This window comes from Octopus sinensis, linkage group LG5 (assembly GCF_006345805.1).
Source record: "Octopus sinensis linkage group LG5, ASM634580v1, whole genome shotgun sequence".
Lineage (NCBI taxonomy): Eukaryota > Metazoa > Mollusca > Cephalopoda > Octopoda > Octopodidae > Octopus > Octopus sinensis.
Genome location: NC_043001.1, coordinates 13121306 through 13130351, shown reverse-complemented (window position 1 = coordinate 13130351; position 9046 = coordinate 13121306). Strand labels below are relative to the sequence as shown.

The 9046-nt window shown below is 36.2% G+C and overlaps 1 long non-coding RNA gene across 1 annotated transcript in view; it reads right to left on the bottom strand.

Moving 5' to 3' along the window:
- Positions 1 to 7060, bottom strand: part of LOC118763575 — a 145057-nt gene extending 137997 nt beyond the window's left edge. Inside the window, exon 1 of the long non-coding RNA XR_004999324.1 lies at positions 6984 to 7060. This is a non-coding gene — a long non-coding RNA (uncharacterized LOC118763575). The remainder of the gene's footprint in view (positions 1 to 6983) is intronic.
- Positions 7061 to 9046: the final 1986 nt, after the last annotated feature.

Here is a 9046-nt window from a genome sequence, read left to right as displayed (position 1 = left end):
AACACTCTTGTAATCCTCAACACACACTCACACACACGCAGGCCCACACACACACACACGCACAAACAAACACAGACACACACAATGAAACAGACACACACACTCAGCAACTCACACACACAAACACCGACGCAAACAAACACTTTTTCACCTGTTACATCGTTGTCCTTGTTATCTCCTATTTTCTGAAACACGACAAATTCACTCCTCGCTGCTAATTCCTTTTGACGCAGCGTGTGTTTTGGCTAGATTTGCACACATACATCACAGTTACTTCTTCTCCGCTGATGTTATCAGCCTGTTCAAAATTGTTATCTTTTCGTGGATAAACTTCTTTTCTTTTAACAAGGCTCTGTATATTCCACAAACTCTTCGGGCATTTTCTCTCAAGTAATTGGTATCGTTGTTAGGCTTGTCTATTTTTAACTCATTTACTTTTGTTTATCAGTGTTTAGTTCCAGTCGTCTTCCTTTGTTACCAAACTTCCTACACTAACGTACTTTTTATATATATATACTTGCACACATATCAGTGTAACGTTTCAAATTGTTCTTGCTCTTGCATTTGATTTAACGGTATCTTTATTCCTTCAAACATGTACCCTCGCACCTTACCAATAGTAATTTTCTCCACATACGTATCGATTTCCCATTTATAACACTTATAAACCACACTTATAAACCTATGCCACAAGGCTTTTAAATTTTCACACTTCTGCAAATACAACACATGAACATATACACGTATACATACACAGATAGCCAAACACACACACAAATACAGCACCCTTCACGTCTTCCTAGTTTTCTCTTTGTGTTTACACACCCGAGCCTTCTGCCCCTTCCGAAATACAACACTCCCTTCCGTTTTTAGCATTTAACCCATTATTTTTATCCATCCACTCTGACTGTTATTCTTTCTCAGTCAATGCATTTACGGTTCTTTCTTCTTATGAGGAAGAAACGCTAAGATACATTGCCTTTCCACTAGAGCTCTCAGGTTACGTCTTCTCAAATGTCGTTCCTTCTGTGTTGCTTTGCTGTTGTATTCATACACAAACACACGCAGTCGGATACACACACACATACGCATTCGGATACACACACACACGCAGATACGCACAACGCCTTACTTCTCTGGGCAGGGATACATTGAAACTCCGACGTCTGGCAGCTGACTTGGCAGACACCCATAAACTTATTAACCATCTTACAAACAATAACTCTGAGCACCTTTTCAAACTCCATCTGTCTAACACCCGTGGACATATTTATTTACTAAGTTAGAAAACAGCGCAGCTCCCATGACTTTCGGAAACATTTTTTCCTAAGAGTTGCTGAAGAATGGAACAAACTGCCGGCACCAGTTGTTAGTTGTCGGAGCACTGCATCCTTCAAAACTTCCATGCTTCCTGACATTCACCAACACTACACCTGATTTTCTCCCCTCCATACACACGCAAGCATCTATCTGACTCATACACTGTTCGCTTTCCAGATATTTGTACATTACTGCATATGCTTTATACACACTTTTGTCAAGTTGTGGTGCACCTGAGGACTGTATACACTAATTTCATTATTATATTTTTTTTTCTTCTTTCAAATTTGCTTCCATTTCTTGTCGAGTGTCTTCCCGACTCCTAGGACAAAGAAACTCATAGTATACATTGGTAGGCCATTAAACCAAACTCAGTAGTTCGTTCATTTTTTTTTTTAAGTTAAATTAAAATGCATGAGCAGCAACAGTTCTCACATCGACAATGCTCTTATTATTATTATTATTATTATTATTATTATTATACACAGACGCACACGGATGCACACACATGTGGTAGTGCGTGCAGGTATTTGTTCTAGTCACTAGTCCTTGTTTCTATAGTCACTTACAGAATATGTCGCTTTTAAGTAATTGTTTCAATCAGGGACGGTTGAAGAGATATCACGTTCAGGTTGACTTTTCAAATATTGATATTTTCACTGATATATATCACAAATATTCAGTGACATTTTTTGACTGGCATCCTGGTTCTTCTTTCGTAGTTCACTGCAATAATGTTGGATCCCGAAAAATTCATAACATACTCTTTGATACTTTGAAAATTGTCTGAATATACATCTTACGAACGGGCATGTTTGTCTACCCTATTTGTTCTTTAAAATAATACAAAACCCATGTTATATTTGAAATATTATAAATCGAGTATATTTACTATAAACGAAGGCGGCGAGCTGGCAGAAACGTTAGCGCGCCGGGCGAAATGCTTAGCGGTATGTCGTCTGCCGTTACGTTCTGAGTTCAAATTCCGCCGAGGTCAACTTTGCCTTTCATCCTTTCGGGGTCGATTAAATAAATACCAGTTACGCACTGGGGTCGATATAATGGACTTAATCCGTTTGTCTGTCCTTGTTTGTTCCCTCTATGTTTAGCCCCTTGTGGGCAATAAAGAAACAGGTATCCAATTGATCGGAAGGAAAAAGAAATATCTAGAAACACATATATTCAGGAGAATATGAATAGAATTATGAATATTCCGTTTCAAAACATTAATTTAAAAATCGAATGAGAATGTGAAATTCCTATTTGCCAATAACATAGACACTCACACACGCGCATACATATTCGCATGCACACACCCACTTTAATAACATTTCTTAATTTGAAATGTAAATCAAAAGCTTTGTAGCATTGTATATGACTTCAGAATATCTATGTATAATGATCAATTGTCTGAATATACATCTGCCTGTATATCTTTGTCTTAAATTGTAAGCATTTAATTATCTGGAGCATTGTTATTTTAAAGAAAACAAAAAAAGATTGCTTTAAATGCTTTCAAACTCAGAAGAAAATAATATCTGTATCACACATATATAGAATGTTTAAGACAATTTTTCAAAACAATCAAATTTCATATGTTAAACAATGTAAACGTTTAAATATGATATAAAATTCCCATTATTTAAGAATATAATAAACAATAAAGATAATGACATTTTCAAAACCTTTATTCTTTCCAAACGTATGAAATCAGGTTATCACGACAAATATTTTGATTCTATATTTCAAGACTTTTATTTTTAGATTTTGATTACGATTAAATTAACTATAAATTCTGATATTTTCCCTTATTGTTAAGACTGTGTATTTAGCAGAAAACAATGTTTTTTTGTTTTTCATTTTACGATCACGTGCAACTTATTTCACATTTATTGAACATTTATAATACCGAAATATTGTTACACGCATAGAAAATAATCTTTTTGTTGGACTGCGCATTATTATAGAATGTTTAAAATAATAATAGAGCCTTCACTTATTAATGGTTGCATAGATGTGCATTTTCTGTATTGCAAACATATTAAATATTTATATGCATATGTTAAATACTTTTTGGTTCCGTCACTGATATGAAAAAAGTAATCAGTGAAATGTTAATTCTGCACCCGTTAAGTATTTAACGGATATTTTTGTATGGTTTTATATAGTATATGGATATTTATTTCAAATGGAACCATTTCCATTGCCGAATGTGTTGCAATCGAAGGCGGCGAGCTGGCAGAAACGTTAGAACGCCTGGCGAAATGCTGAGCAGTATTCCGTCTGCCGCTACGCTCTGAGTTCAAATTCCGCCGAGGTCGACGTTGCCTTTCATCCTTTCGGGGTCGATTAAATAAGTACCAGTTACGCACTGGGATCAATATAATCGACTTAATCCCTTTGTGCGTCCTTCTTTGTCCTCTCTGTGTTTAGCCCCTTGTGGGCTACAAAGAAATAGGTATTTCGTCTGTCTTTACGTTCCGAGTTCAAATTCCGTCGAAGTCGATTTTGCTTTTCATCCTTTCGGGGTCGATAAATTAAGTACCAGTTACGCACTGTTGTCGATATAATCGACTTCGTCCGTTTGTCTGTCCTTGTTTGTCCCCTCTGTGTTTAGCCCATTGTGTGTAGTAAAGAAATAGAATGTGTTGCAATCTCTACCGATATGTTGGAATATTCCCCGATTCCTTAATTAAGTTTGCTAATGCCTGTTTCCATACTATTACTTTACCTCAATATACGCTATATATTTTGAATCCTTTGAGTGTTCCGTATATTTTATCAAATACAATTACCTTCTACCCCCACCCCCGTTTATTCTGCTTGTTCTAGGGGAGAATTATTGTCAAACCACATATCTGAGCTGAATGCTTGCAGCGGGGTGGACTTCACTAAGCGCACCAAAGCACCTCTTGGTGATATTAAACCCGCATAGTGATAACATCTACTCCCCAAAGCAAAGACCAAAATTATCAATACAAGGCCACTTGCCTATTAAACTAACGAGTGACTGGTTTGCTCTGTATTTATGATTCTTTGGTACTTGGCATGTTTCAAGCGGAAATGTTTTAGAGAAAACATGAGAAGAAGCCGACGACATATGTTGGACATTTTTCAGGTGAAATTAGGTTTACATAAGTTTCACAGGTAGTCATTTCTCTCTGAGTTCTGTATAGATGTTCATTACTTTCTTTTCATATCTTTCCATGTAGCACCAATCTTCTGTGGGTATCGTTAGATAAGTTCCCTTTTCGTTAATCTTGTATATTAATAATTGATTATTATATTATTTAAAACTTAAAAGGTTTGACGGTTTTACATATATCCAGTTAGGGGAGTTTGTTAAAATAATTTGATGATCCACATTTTAAAATTACTTCTTTTGTATATACATATATAAATATATATATACTAGTTTATATATTGCTGTCAGCAGTTTATATTTTGAAGGTGAAAGAACTTATAAACTTTTTGGTTATTATGCCAAGTAATAGTGTAACTGATAATTTTGTATGCATACAACAATATAGTATGATTTCTTTGTTTCCTGATCAGCGTCACTGAAATATGATACGTTAAGGTTAAATTATCTTATATGTTTCATAAGTTCTTCACTGTATTTGCCTCTTTCTGCAAAGCTAGTTTAGACGAACATTTTTGTTATTTATTTTGATATTATACATTGCGCGACCGCTTATCCCATCGTAGTCAAGTATTAACAAATTTATAAACAAAGTCCCCTAGACTTTTCGCTCCCTCCATCAACTTTTTGTTAGTTTGAAGTGAAATATAGCTAAGAAAGGAACCATTGCAAGATGCTGTGCTTTTCCCATTTAATAGGCGACATTATACATTATCTGAAATTATCGATTATAATCTGTTGTGTCTGGGGAGAGTCATTTTCTTTTTGTGCCTTATAATGTAACACTCGCAGCGGTAAAATTTCCACTTATTTCTTAGTTTTATTTTCCTAAACTTTTAGTTGCGTCTTTCAAACTTTTCAATAGTCCTGACTCAACACACAAACTCATATAATGAATCTTGCGAACCAAATTCAAAAACGAAATATCGATTATAACATTTCCGATTTAATCGGCATATAAACATAGGTTTCAAAAAACTGTTTTAAGTATGTTTTATCAAATGCTGTTGTACATGTCTATCTGCAACTATTTACATTTATGTTTAAAATGTTATATCTATCAAATATAGGAAACGATCATGAAAATATATACATATTTTATAATGTATTTTGTTATATTTATGTTATATTCTATAAGTTATATTATCCTAATTATAAATACAGTTATTGATACGTTGTCCGATAACGCTAATCTAGAATTATTGTGATCAACCATAACTTGTAAACAGAAGTGTGCAAACACATCGGCCGTTTAGAATGAAATGTGAAGATAGGTTTGTCTAAACTAACATATAGATAAGCAGTTACTGCTTATCTGAGAAAACGAAATATCGTTCCTGCTGGTAAGCATTAGATCATAGATTTGCTCGAATAGTTTTTGCGTAAGCCTAAGCAGAATTAAAGCCATTTTCTTAGTCGATTATCATCTAATTCTCGAGAAACTGTCTTTCGTTGATCAGCCAATTATGAAGTATTGCTGAAAATCATCCACACTGAAAAAAAAAACACGTCATATCCCCATCAAGCTAAATGCTGCTTACTGAAGATACAGGTTGCCTGCCGCGTTGCAATGGACACTAAATTTTCGGATAATCATGAATGGTTGAATTGTATCTATTTGTGGAGTGTTGAGTGTCTTTTACATCTATAATTAGATCTCATAAGTGGGGAGTTTCATAAACATCATGTGTTGTCATTTTACTTAGAAATGTTACAATTTTTTTCAACCTGTAGAAAAGATTTCGGGTTGTATTGTACAGCATTTACGGTTTCCGATCTTAAAGGTGATTGCCACATTACCGGCTTTTATCACTCTACACATTATCCTGCTTTATTAAATGCATTCATTTTCCCGATTAGGTTGGGGCTATTACAAATCTGATAAGTATAATCTGTATTTAACAATCTCCGTATTGTTAAATGCGAAACAGTCTTGCTTTACACAACTAATAATGGGCATTAAGTCTCTTTGTAGCATAAATGCTTATCACACTTCACTAATCCAGGAGCATTAGTATATTTAATCCATAACGGTGCTGTCTTGCATCTTCCCATCTATACACGTAATATTCAAAGACTCGCCCAGTCTCACGTTATACAAGGTATTTCCCGTTCTCCAATTACATTTGAGATCGTAACAAAAGAAAGACGAGCAGGATTTTATATGACTCACAGTAAGAGATCGCGAAAATAAGTTAAGGAATGTCCATATTATGTAGAGGCGCAATGGCCTAGTGGTTAGGGCAGCGGACTCGCGGTCGCAGGATCGCGGTTTCGATTCTCAGACCGGGCGTTGTGTGTGTTTATTGAGCGAAAACACCTAAAAGCTCTACGAGGCTCCGGCAGGGGGTGGTGATCCCTGCTGTACTCTTTCACCACAATGGCGGTGCCCCAGCATGGCCACAGCTCAAGAGCTGAAACTGGAAAAACAAAAACAAAACAAACAAACAAACAAAAACATTATGTCAAATACGTCATAGTCAAACAAAACATTGAAAAATGAATTCAATATATTACTTACCAAATTGAAGCTACGGTAATATTCAGGACAATATGAGCAGGAATTATTAGAAGATTTTGTGATGCTGAAAAATATAAGATAAATTTGTTTTCTTTTTATTAAAAAAAAATCTATGAAATATCAGTAAACTTTAACATATAAAATGCATAAACGTCTGGTCACAATTTAAAAAGAATATCTTGTGAACACCAATGAAGCAGTGTTATTTTTGAAGCTTAATGCATTCAATATCTGGATGGAAGCACTCCGTCGGTTACGACGACGAGGGTTCCGGTTGATCCGAATCAACAGAACAGCCTGCTCGTGAAATTAACGTGTAAGTGGCTGAGCACTCCACAGACACGTGCACACTTAACGAAGTTCTTGGGGATATTCAGCATGACACAGAGAGTGACAAGGCCGGCCCTTTGAAATACAGGTACAACAGAAACAGGAAGTAAGAGTGAAAGAAAGTTGTGGTGAAAGAGTACAGCAGGGATCACCACCATCCCTGCCGGAGCCTCGTGGAGCTTTTAGGTGTTTTCGCTCAATAAAAACTCACAACGCCCGGTCTGGGAATCGAAACCGCGATCCTATGACCGCGAGTCCGCTGCCCTAACCACTGCGCCATTGCGCCTCCACTATGCAATATCTAAGCGAATTGTAGGTGTATAAATAGAATTATGTTTGGTTACACTTCATACTGGAGATGAGGGCATGAATTTTGGGGAAAAATAAACTACGACCTGAAATATATGAATTATAGTGTTCCCAAATACAAATGTGATTCACAAGAGGTACTCTAGATGTAAGGTAATGAATGTCTAAGTCTATATCCAGGCATCGACACCTACTTAGATGTTTAATTTCAAAGAATATATTGCTGTTTGCAGCGCGAACCTTTGCAACATGTTTTTTTACCGTGCCCACAAATTGACGAAATATTTCAGTTTAAAATCTATAAGAATTTGTGGAATCTTGATATTATAAATATGCCAGATTTAAAGGCGGTAAGCTGGCAGAAACGTTAGCACACCGGGCGGAATATTTAGCGGTATTTCAGCTGCCGCTACGTTCTGTGTTAGAATTCCGTCGAGGTCGAATTTGCTTTTCATCCTTTCGGGGTCGATAAATTAAATACCAGTTACGCACTGAGGTCGATGTAATCGACTTTATCCCTCCTTGTTCGTCCGCTCTATGTTTAGCCTCTTCTAGGCAATAAAGAAATAAGATTTAAACTGGATAAAGCTTAATATTAGTTTCCACAGCATAATATGACACGTACAGAAACGCACACGGCCGGCACCACAAACACTATGTTGTAAATGTGAGTTCTTTAGAGTTCTTACATTCATAAACGGAGTACAAAGTCACGTGTCTGTTGGAAATCTTTATCCTATGAAGCTATTGTGAATGCAAATGTAAAACGTAGAAACGTATTGACGTCAATTCGTTTGTTATTTATTATTTGGATATTTTTGATTTTCTGGAGAGTGCTTCAAATTCTCCACATACTCTCTTACGCTGTTTAGCATGCGGAACAAACGTTCTTAATGATAATTAATATGTCTAATTGTCATTAGTCAACTCTTTCTAAAAGACAAGTTTCTGTTTTTTTTTGTTTGTTTTTTTGCCACTTCAGACATTAAGATATATCAATTAGTGTTACGTGCTGATTTTGTCAATATGTATCTCAGAACACATATATAAAGACATGCACGCACGCACACGCACACAAATATATATTTCTTTACTGCCCACAACGGGCTAAACATAGAGGGGACAAACAAGGACAGACAAACGGATTAAGTCGAGTTCATCGACCCCCGTGCTAAACTGGTACTTTATTTATCGACCCCGAAAGGATGAAAGGCAAAGCCGACCTCGGCGGAATTTGAAATCAGAACGTAATGACAGACGAAATACCTATTTCTTTACGACCCACAAGGGGCTAAACACAGAGAGGACAAACAAGGACAGACAAACGGATTACGTCGATTACATTGACTCCAGTGCATAAGAGGTACTTAATTTATCGACCCCGAAAAGATGAAAGGCAAAGCCGACCTCGGCGGAATTTGAAC